The sequence below is a fragment of the Gasterosteus aculeatus genome, chromosome 3 (genome assembly GCF_964276395.1).
Source record: "Gasterosteus aculeatus chromosome 3, fGasAcu3.hap1.1, whole genome shotgun sequence".
Lineage (NCBI taxonomy): Eukaryota > Metazoa > Chordata > Actinopteri > Perciformes > Gasterosteidae > Gasterosteus > Gasterosteus aculeatus.
The window spans coordinates 15,171,603-15,183,365 of record NC_135690.1 but is presented as its reverse complement, the minus strand read 5'-3'; the positions used below and the strand labels follow the sequence as shown (position 1 = coordinate 15,183,365).

At 46.4% G+C, this 11,763-nt stretch overlaps 2 long non-coding RNA genes across 2 annotated transcripts; both read left to right on the top strand.

Annotated features, from left to right (window-relative positions):
• Positions 1 to 1,365: 1,365 nt before the first annotated feature.
• LOC144405541 (uncharacterized) lies at positions 1,366 to 11,314 on the top strand. Its single transcript, XR_013467192.1, has 3 exons — positions 1,366 to 1,628; positions 9,985 to 10,175; positions 10,854 to 11,314. It is a non-coding gene; the product is annotated as an uncharacterized LOC144405541 (long non-coding RNA).
• On the top strand, positions 3,348 to 6,576 carry LOC144405542 (uncharacterized). Its single transcript, XR_013467193.1, has 2 exons — positions 3,348 to 4,212; positions 4,696 to 6,576. It is a non-coding gene; the product is annotated as an uncharacterized LOC144405542 (long non-coding RNA).
• Positions 11,315 to 11,763: the final 449 nt, after the last annotated feature.

The window sequence follows — 11,763 nt, the reverse complement described above, 5'->3', positions numbered from 1 at the left end:
GTAGACTTTAAAACTCAGATTATTTTACCTGTAAACTTCCTGACTTTCCACCGGGACGGGCGGCCTCACGGGCCTCTGCAAAGATGTCAAGCCGACCGATGGCGTCCTGCTCATGGTGCGTTATCCTCATCACATCCGTACAATCAATTTTTTTGCACCGGAGCACAATCCTGCATCTGAACTCAGCACCAGATAGATGAACACATTTGGTATTGGCTGCGAGTTCAAACTTTTTGTGCAAAAGAATCCTTTTCTTTTTAAAGTGACAGTTCCGTTTTCATTCAGTGTCGAGTCCTTGAAAAACAAAACAACGAGATCTAAAAAGCCTTGAGGACAATTAATGAGAATCAAAGCAAGAGCTCCTCAGCGTCTCTCTGGGTGAAGCGTTTGTCCCTTTCACTCATGCCGCAGGTCTCACAGATTCGAGGATTTTTTTTTCTCAGCGTATTGGCGAAAGGCGAGTTCCTCTCTGGAAAGTGTGATAGGGGTCTGAAGGCTATGCGTGCCTTCCTCGCCTCCTTCCTGCGCCCTGCCCAACAGCTCACCCTGTTTATGACTGTTTTTGATTGTTGTTAAGTACCTGTCAAAGCCCCCGCTCGTCCCTCACGCCTGGAAAAACATGTGAGCTCAGCATCCCTCCGAACGGGAGCGAAACCAAAGAAATGTACCGCGCGGAGGGAAAAATACATACTGTACTGTATGTACGCAGCATCTGGGGGGAGAATCTGCTATTGAAACAACGATTACTTTGTTAGAATCAGCATGCCGACTGTCGGTCTAGTGACACACAGATACATTTAGTTTATGTACTCAATAATCGCTTCAGTTCAGATTACAGGGCAACAGCTTAAAGATGAAACGCCAGGAGGCACATTCAAATGTAATGTATCTTGAGCATGTCTTGTGATACAAGCACTGTGAAAACTATCAGTATTTGTTCTGTTCTTTTTTCGGTCTCACTGACCGATGTCCGAGGCCTCCACACAAACACGCCGCGGATGATGATGATGATGATGATGATGATAACCGGCTCAGGAGCTTTTCAACGCTCGCTCGCAATCATAAAAATGTCAGCTTCACATGACAAAGCTCGTTCCTCAAACAGCTCTTCTCTTATTATGCTTTGCCCCCCAAACCATGTCCTCATGAAACATTCAATATCCTCCAATAAATCGCTCAAAATCGGAGCGGACCTCAGTTGACATCTGGAAAAATAGAATAATAAACAACGAAATGATTCTATAAATAATAGTGGAGCATGTGTTTCTTTCATTGGCAAACATGCTGGGACAGGGTGGGGGGGGGGGGTGAGCCCCCAGAGACCCCATAGCAAGGACGATGGGATAAACATAGAGCTGCGTGGACGCCTGGGTTTTTTTGGCACTCCTGCTGCACCGGGAGAGCCGGAGCGCTCGCCGGGCGGAGGTGCGGGGTTAGAAACATTCGCCATTCTGGAGGAAATTCCACCTATTACTCCATTATTCATTAGAATCTCCGAGGAGGCGGATGCGCTAACTGCTCTAGCAGAGACCGCGTGGAGGAAAACAGTTCCTCGATGTCCCAGAGTGTCTTCATGTATCTCCAGTAGGATGTAGGCGATGGCCTCGGTCCATCAATCCACTCGGACAGTAAGTACTTTGGAGACGGCTGAGTGGACACTCGACACCATAACTACGCAGCATTAAATGTCATTTGTAATTGCGAAGAAGATATTTCCTTCAACCAGGTCACCACCTGTTTTGTGCATCAGGGATGCATGAAAGTATTAACCGCTGTTGTTTTCTGTTGCGCAAAAGTGAACCGAGGAGGACGCGGAAGTTTCCATCAGCAGCTGCGCTGACCTCCGACCCCTCATTCGTGTCTGCGAGGAAACAAACATGTAGTCGCGTTGACCGCATGTGTGTGTGTGTGTGTTGGGGGGATTACAACGGGAGGCTGATGAAAGAGTGGGGGGGGGGCTGTGAGGGGACAGGGGGGGGGGGGTTACAGAGATGGCTCATGACGCTGCCGTCCAGCTCATGCTTCAGTTGTGCAGTAAAGATTCCCCAGCTGTCCCGCGGATTATCCCGGGTGCTTATGTGATTAGGACACACGGCACCGCGGCGAGACCGGGCGCCTCTGACCCGGAGAATGCAGAACGAGGGGAGATGAGACGGGGACGGGCCGCCGGGTGATGCTGCAGAGGTCGCCGACATGAGACCTGGGCGTGTGGACGGCATGGTGGGGGGCGGGGTTAAACCTGTTGCCCTTTGTAGGTATCAAAATAAGGGGAATGTTTTCTGACGTAATAAGACGGATTTATTTTCTAAAAACAAAATCAGGGGAGTTTTTCGGGACGTAATAAGCAAGATCCATTTTTCAAAACAAAATCAGGGGAATGTTTCGTGACGTAATGAGAAAGATTAATTTTCTAAAACAGGATTTCGCGGCGACGGACTTTTGTATGTTTGTGGTTCTGCTTTCCACGCTTCTAATTGAACATCGGATTTTGCAAAAGGGATCTCGCCGAAATAAGTTACAGGCCCTTTGTGGAGGAAACGTTAGGGTTAAAATAACTGCGTAATCCTGCGTAATATCAAATCACTCTTTGACTTCAGTCGCCTGCTACTAAGTCCAGTGCTTAACCCATCAATTCACCCCACACAAAGATTATCAGGTCGAGTCGTGCTTATATACCAACAAATGGCAGGTTTTTATTATTTAACAAACTTGATGGATTCTCTTTGAACAATCTCCACCGTCACCTAAAACATACTTCAAAGGTCGGCAATTTCCACTGAAAGTCTAAACAGTCATTCTGGACCGGTGTGTAGAGACTGTTCCATTTGTTAATTTCTAATTTGTATAATGATTAATTGACACAGTCACCCAGTATTCACCTCAGGCCACAGCAGGTGAATATGAAACACGGTGCGTCAGCAGGCAAACGGTGTGTTGTTGCTGCACAGAGAATCAAGATTCCAAACACAGAAGTGATTTTACAGATACGTGGAATTATACAATATCGTCTCCAAGTTGTTTCTCCGACACTTTTTTTGAGAAATGTGCACAATAGCTACACGTGCTGCCTGCAAAGGTAATCTGTAACCCCTTAATTCACAGTTATAAAGTCTGCTTATGTCACATGTGGCATTGTTGGAATCCCATTCCACCTTTAATGAGAGGCACGCGGCTTTGCCGTGATGTGATCTATGCTAAACATGAAAATATCTCAAAACTAAAGTTCTGTAGCCCGAGGAACACGTGCGCAGCAGACTGCAGAGGACATCAGTGAAACGTGGGGAAAGATCGATGCTAACGCGCATCCTCTTAACTAAACTATGTCTGCGGTCGGCTTGGCGGGAGCTCGGAGTGACCGACATGAGGAATGACTAACGGTGTGACAGCACGGTTTGTGCGAGCGGCCTTGCGCCCCCACCCCCCCCAGCTGCACGTTGCCCGCTCGGACCGTCCCAGACGCTTTGGCGCGGGTTCAACGGTAACGCTGAGCTCACGGCTTCACAACCAGCGCTGCCTGCTGCTAAACAACAAGGGGCCGCGAAAAACCATCGCCGCCGCCCCACAAAGGGAGGACACGGAAAAGGCCACTGGTTCATTCCCCAACAAATTCGGTGTGGGAATATGGGCTCGGGGAGGCAGTAATCCCTGCTACAAACCCGAGGTTGCTGTTTGCTTAAGCTGGATTCCCACCCTTGCTGTTATTGTCGCGAGCCAACTAAATGGAGCCCCCGAAGGATGGCGAGGGTTCGTTTAACAGGGGAGGCACTCGGGGATCAGTCGGCGCAATCTCAACAAGTGTGGCTGGCTGCTTCAATAGGAGCTTCTCGTGGGCAGGGAAGAAAGGAAAAGACCGCATGGTCGTTAGGGGGCGGGTCTTCGGCTTGTGTGAATTTGGTCATTTGTTGGCCGAGGTCAGCTCCTGAAGATTAGCAGCGGCGGCGGCGGTGGGGTGTGTGTGTGTGTGTGTGTTTGCGTGGGTGTGTGTGAGTGAAAGGGAGAGAGAGAGAGAGGGAGTTGTGTGCTTGGAGTTGGGCTAAATTGTTAATCCATTGATTTAGATGGAGTTAACATGCTGGCCGGCGACCAGCAGAGACTTAAGTCACAATTGGAGTGGGGCAGATGTATTGAGGGGAGACGGTGGGAAAGTTGAAACGCTGCTTTTCTTTGACAAAAAGAAGGAATCCGAAGAGGAAATTGAAGCAAGAGTCTGCGGTAGGTTCGTCAAAGTCCTTCACTACTGTCTACACCGCTGTGTGATTTGCTTTTGCTAATATTTTAACATAGTAAAACTTAATAAAGACTCAAAGGAACTTTTGACATTCATAACATCGAGGGCCCCCCCCCCGTTGGCAGAATGCATCAACATTTAAAAGCTGAATCATTGAAAAGACAACAGCACAATCGGGTCAAAAAATCTTGAATAAATGTTTGACTTCGCGGCACACAGGCGGAGCAGTTTTTCCATATGAGACACATTGTCACCGCTCGTGAAAACAGCGATGAATTATTTCATTTTAAAGATAGTGGAACAAGGGGCGCATTGTCGAACGCGTTGACCTGCAGACGGTCTCAGAGAGATTCTTGGAACGTGTTAAAACAGGACAGTGAAAACGTAACCGTCCGGGACAAAGACACATTCCTTGTGTCAGTGATACTTGTGTTTCTTCACGTTCGTGTTTTCAATTATGTTCCCAGGCTTGTTGAGAGAGAGCAACCAAGATTACCCTGGCAAGAAAAACACTCATCACGCTAGACAGCTATTTACGGAGCTGCTGTGGCCTCGCAGGAATGGTCCTCCACCTTGACTTATTGAATTATGGAGAAGTTGTCGACAGGTTGAACGTTCGCTTTACTCAACGCGGCCCCTGCAGCTGCCGGGGTCTCCTCCATTCCCTGACTGCAGCCAGCCGGGGGTGGATGAGTGCACCTTGCAGGCTCGGATCTCAGTGACCTCGGGTCATTATTGTCCATCCGGCTCCTCAGAACACCAGTCGGATCTCAGCCCGTCACTCCCAGGAAGCGACAAAAGGACGGCGTTGGGAGATTTTGGCATCTGCAGATTTACGTCCAACACCAACATTCCATCCAGAAGAACAGTGAATCGGAGACTTTAGGGTGTTGGGGTCACTGTGGTTGACGGGCGTGTCGTGCATCGACCGTTCATGCAGGAGAATGGAGTTCACGGCTCGTCACAGACCTGGAATAACTCAATTTTTGCTGCGTTCTCTTTTTTTTTTACCGTGACCACAATCTTCCTCTAACGTTAACAATACTGTGGTTGCCAGGTATTAGGGAAAATTTCAAAAACAACCATTATTGACGTAAGCCTACTTGTCTTGTTTCAAATTAAAGTTCTGTGGAATCGCTGAGTCTTCAGTTGAACTGAAGCTCTGCTCTGATGGGCCAGGGTGATGAAACTTGGGATTAGATTCTGTCAGAACCACACTGACGGGGATTTTCATTGTAATTTAAGGGATTCTTTGTAAAAGATTAATTACTCCATCCGTCAGCTCAGTAGAACGGCGAGCTTGAATCCAAAAGGTGTCAACTAAAGTTCACAAAACTGGGTACAGAGTCAAAAGCAGATTTGTTGTCAAACAGCGTGACACAAGCAGGTAAAACCAAGACTGAACATTTGGGAGTGCAGATGGGTGAGCATCTGGGGGGGTTTGGTCAGGTGGCGGGGGTGGGAAGAATGGAGTTACTGCAGGTCAGGTGGAGTAGCGTTCATGGGTTGAAAGGAAAAGACAGAAACTATGTTTACATTTGAGAAGAAAGAATCAGCAAATGTTAAGTTGAAACAATCGTTCAATTTTAATATTTTTTTTCTAATGATCGCTGATGGTCGGATCAAACAGAAATACTTTAAATGACCACCAAACTATTTAATAGTGCATTACGCTGAAATAAGAAATTGAGTTATTATAAACTAAGTAGGCCACGTAAATCTAGTTTTGTGACAAATATGGATGGGATTGTAATCATAACCATGATCCCGTCGTTCCTCAACGAGGGATTTTGTTGATCATACATCTGTTCCGTGGTGGCTGCCTGTAAATTGTCTGATTCTTCTTACTGTGAGGTGACGTTGTCTGGACGTGCGTCCTTGTTGACAATACATTTATGTTTTAAAAATCCCAATAGTCGCTGCCCTAAGCAGGTGCTTCGTTGTTGTTTGATTTATAAGTCAGATCCAGATCCTCTGGTGAGTGAAACAGAATAATTCTGCTAGGAAACGTATTAGACGTTGCGCCGATGCTGCGAGCTGTTACTGTACCTGTTGGCTCCGCCAAAGAATACAAATAATTATAAAACAGGTGTGTTTTCCATAAAATGACCGCTGACATTTGAGTTGAACACGGCAGTATTAGTAATGCGTGGACTCCCGTGAGAGTGCACAGCTGTCTGTTGACACTTTGCTGAGCTTTTCCTTTCTTGAGTTTGTTGTTCCAGGTTTGTTGTCCTAAAGAACAGTCCAACAGGCCTTTAAAGTGAAGCCAAAAGGGTATCTGAAGTATATCCGGTTACTGTTTTCGAAGGACTTTTCTTCATATTAAAGCACCTTTTCAAAGACTACTCACAGGACTATTTGGCTGGCTAACATACGTGTGAAAAAGCAGAATGCATGCAGAGTTTATTAGCATTTAAAAGTTGGGGGGGTCGTTAAAACCGTGAGCACGCAGTTCATGTTGCCATTATTTCTAACTTGAGGCGAGCTGCGACTACAGGGAGCAGCGACGTCACCGGCGAGGAGAGAGAGGGAGGCCTGCGAGGACCGAGCCCGTGGACCGCGTCCAGAAGCACTGTAACCTCGCCGCCAAGCGGCGCGGAGGTGTTCAGTTTCCTCCGAGCGGACTATGCCCCCGCCAAAGTGGCTAATTCACGCCAGGCCCGGGTCCTGCCACCTTCCCGGCTTCCCCCCCCCCGCCGCCCCCCCCACGCACTCTGTGACAGGTAGCAGCTGGTTAATGCGGTAATGGAGGCCGAGGAGCGAAGGTCCTGCCGGTGCAGGAGGGGAAGGTGTGGCAATCACATGTTGTGCCGTTAAGCGGAAATATCCGGCAGCGGAGAGCGTTACAGATTAATGTGCAAGCAGGTGTTGGGTGTTTCGACCAGCGGAGAGGAGTGCACGCGCTGAGTAATTGAAAGTGCAGGTGCATCTTGGGCCGCGGTCTGCTGTAATGTTTCTAGCAGCGTGACATCTCACTCCGAGGCCAGGAGGTATTGCATAAAAATGCCTCCGAGCGCTGATGAAAAACACGGCGCCTGCGGAATGCCCGATGTGCTTGTAAAACATCCCTCAGCTATTATGGTGTATTGTTTCTTTTTAAATTGACAGTTATTACTGTTATTTCATGAATTCAGTTTCTGGCTGGTTGAAGTGATATAAAATGACTTGGCAAAAGGGACGGAATGAAACCCTTCTGACTTTGTCCTCTTGATCATGAATAGCGGGTGGGTTCGGCTTCCTGTGTTGACGAAGAGGCGTCCGAGCCAACAAACACAATCAAATGTTCTCAAAGAAGCCAGACAACAACCAGACATGCTAATATCACCTCATACTCAGCGATGATGTTTGAAGTTGTGGGGATACTTTAGTATTTTAGGGTGATTCAAATAACAACTTATAGCAATGACACAACTCTTTAATTTTATTTCCCCAGTGCTAATCAATTCATCCAGCGATTCCCAAAGGGCCGCGAGAGGTCATTTACAATAAATAAATAAATAAAATGTTTTTAATTTTCAATTTTGAAAAGTTTGAAATTAACATAAAAATATGACAAAATGCGGCGCCCTCTTGTAGTATTAAAGTAAACATATATCAGCTCCGGAGAACAAGGTATACAAAACATACATTGAGTCGGTCAAATTCGTAAGGTCATTTAATCGTCCCTAGTTGAATTAATGTATCCGCTGCTACTTGTAAATCCACAGTGCAAAAGTCACTTTTTTGTAGGTTTTGTAAGTATTTACAACTGCAAAGAAATGTTTTGTGTCTGATTTTAACCATAATTTGCCTGCATTGCAACTGGTTAATTGATCAATAAGTGAGCGATGTCCAAACTGACCTGGTTTGAATGAGCTGTTGCTGTAACTGGGATGCCTGTTTCCTTCCCTGACCTGTGTGGCTGCTCTTGGCTGGAGGCCCTCGCTGGCTATCAGTCTCCAGGGCTAAGAGGATAATGTGTTAGCTGATATCTTAGCTCAGTGTGGTGCTGAAATGGGAAAAAAAGGGGGGAGTTTAGCGGAGGTAATGATGGACCACTTTGGTTCCTCCTGAGGAATGGGAATTCGGGGCCCAATCCGAGAGGCTCCTGTCAGCATGTAGAGCGAAGCAAAGGCAACGATTTCCAGCACACTGCTGTGGTTCATGCGATATCTCCTTCTTAGTCACCTGCTCAGACGCGACGGAGCATTTCCAGTGCTTTACGTTCCCGTTCCCACCGCTCGTGTCGAGGGGGCAACATTTGTTTGGAAAATTCTGTTGGAAAAATATGAGAAGGAAGCCATGTGGTTTTTTCTTCTTTTTTTTTTTACAGCTGAGACGAGCGCTGCCTGTGCGGGGTGAAATGAGTGTGGACGCCGTGCCAGGCGAGGGTCCTCTTTCTCTCCTCACACTGAGCCTCTCCAGTCATGGATCACAGAGCTGGAGAAGCAGCTAATAGCTCTTTCTAGCCGGGCCTGTGCTAAATACTCCCTCCGCTAAAATTATTCCTCTGGGAATCAATGGGCCCATTCTTTTGTGAGCTGTAGTTTGCTTGACGGTCCCAACCTCAATGTGAAACATTAGACAGCAATGGGGAAAACATAAAACATAATACTTGTGCGACCAGCTTGTCACTGGCTCTTCGGTGGCTGAGTTAAGAATTTTGCCCCGAGATGGTAGATTCAGGGAGGGAGAGGCTAGCGAGGGCAACAGGCTCTCCGCGGATCGGATTGCAGCGCTGATGGACAGAAAAGGAAGAGCTTTCGATGGGTATCACTGTAAATATTTTGGGTGCCTTTTTACGCTGCAAATAAACACATTCATTCCTTCCGAGGTAACGTTGTACCCGTGCGCGAGGCAGGGAACACGGGATGGCAACGTTGGTCCGGGTCAGGGGGGGGAAATATCTCAATCACTACTGGATGGATGCCATGGAATTCGGTTGGAGTATGCAGGATCCCGAGAGGATTCGGGCCTAAGACATTCGGTAATCTCCTCAGTTTTCCTCGTGTGTCACCATATGGTTCACATTTTCTGTCTAAAGCGAAATGTATCAATCGTTTTGCACACATTTTTACGTTTCCAATATAACTGTCAGACCGCCACACGTCACACACACGACGGGCACATCTTAAGAGGACCAAAAGGTTTCCTGCACAGTCGATAGATTGTGTTTTACGAGCTAACTTAAAGTTTAAGTATGACTTTAGTATTTAATACGCTTCTCCATTTATTAGCATTCGGCCTTGGAGCAAACAACCGAGTTTCCTCACTGTTAAATCCATGCAAATCTATTGTGACTTCGAATACCTTCAGAAACAAAACAAAATGTACACGTTAAAGCCCGGTGTGTCTTGGCACTGATCATGTTAGCATGCTGATCTTAGCATTAAGCTCCTTTTTATTTTGTTCATATTTTTAAAGAGCCCGGCTTTAGACTCTTCTCTTTACTTCGAGATATTCCAATTATCCATAACTTGCTATGAAACACACCCATTGAGGTTAAGCTTATTACAGAATCAAGTTCCCTTTCTGCGCAGTGTGGTCGGAGCTAGCACCTTGAGAACCGGGGATCAAAGATGAACCACAGTCCTTTTGTCTGCACCCCATCTAAAAAGAATTGAGATCCACAGACATGTCTGACAACCCGAATGGAGCAGCGTATTTAATGTGAAAACAAACATCTCTATTTCAACCCTTCGTATTGCTCATCGTGTCTTCCCTTGACGTCCTTTTTAATCTTCCAGTAATTGTTTCTTTCTTTCAAACCACAGGGATCCTTCGGCCAGAGAGTTTAGCCCAGCCCTTGACTACCACATCTCCGCTGTCTCGCCGCAGTAACCTGGGACTGGTTATTTAATCACCCATAACTCCACACTGCCTGGCTGTCTTGGGTCTTTGGCATCCCGTATCAATTATCGCAGATCTGCTGAGACTTTCTCCGCTGATGACGGGACATCATGCGGTACGTCATCACGGTCGTATGTTCTGAAGAAATGCATGCTGATGTAACAGCAAGATCAGGCATTTTTGTAATATCTCACGAGAACGCGAAACGCGCGCCGAGTGGCACAGCACAGAAATTAAGCAGATTTAGACTCAAGTGTTCACGGCAGACCAGCAGAGTAAAGTACCCAAATCAGCTTAATGTGGCTAAGCCTAAATATTTATAAAATCAGTTATAATGGGCTCCTCCACTGGCGGTACCATCCTGTCCAGTGTCACCGTTACGACGAGCGGAAAAATTGTAAGCTTTTACTTGAATTGATCTGGATTTTCATCCATAACATTTAGGTTTTGTTTATGAACATGTTCAAACTGATCTCGAACTTGTCCCGAAAATATGAGGCATGCAAACCAATTTATTTATTGTTTTGTGTCATAATGACGTTTAAATGTAGTCTGGATCCGCCTGGCGCTCGTAATGTTACCCGGGCTGCGCCAGACCGCTGCTCAGCTTGTCTATTTGGTTACTATTACTGAGCCTTTGTTTGCACTTCAATGGAAGCTGATATGAGTTGTAAGAGGAGCCTGTTGCTACAAGAGTCTCTGCAAAGGTCAAACATGGTGGTTTGTTTTTTCTTGGGATCCCTTGGGATGCCGAGTGAATAACTTAAAGGCTTTTTTTTTTTTTTACCTGTAGGCAATAAGGAGAAACAGCACTCCTGCCAGTTGGTCAATTAGAGACAAACACGTCTTTATGGACCCGCCAGATTGGGAAGTGTAAACATTTCATAACAATGGCTAAAACGGAGGAGAGAGAAACACAACTAAAGGAGCGATGGCTTAATCTTTGTCTTTTCAAAGTCATGTTCCAGGAGCAAACAGGTAATATTCAGATTTTATGAAAGGTGTTGATTGTGCAATCGGGACAACAAAGATATGTAACGGGTGGGATGATGAGAGAACTGAACCTGAGTCAATTGCTCCATTAATATTCTGCGGGTGCGGCTGCGTGTGTCGCGAGTGCACTGACTCCACCACACGGAGACCTCATCTCAGCGGAGCACTGTAGCATGACAAAGAGCCAAGAATGCCTTTCTTTTCCTCGCTGTCCTCTGCGTCTAGATAAGTGCACGTTGCGTGGGGCATTACTTATTTCTCAGTCACGTCAGGCCGGAGAGTGACGAGACGTTCGTGCGGAATGTTAAGTGCGTTGTGTCAGAAAACATCAAAGAATGCAGAGAGCCCCGGGGAGCCCGTAAAATTAATGATCCAGATTGACTCCTGCACAAAACAAAGAGAGGAGAGAATGGGCTGCTGTATGAGGAAGGTCACAGTTCAAGTTCCTGTGTGTTTTACAATCTGCCCAACCATAATGTTTCACCTATTTAAAAAAAAAATAGGCAGCCTTTACGTGCTCGGTGGGGAAGAATCTGTGCAAGAAAACAGAAACTGCTTTGATTTCATTTCCAAGAAAACTAATTAAAGGACATTTACGAGACCATTCCTCCAAACCGTTTCTTCGAAAACCTTTTGTGTCGACACACGCTAATTAAAAATGCTTTTTGCGCAACGTATTATAACAATGCGCACAACAGAAGCACACTTCC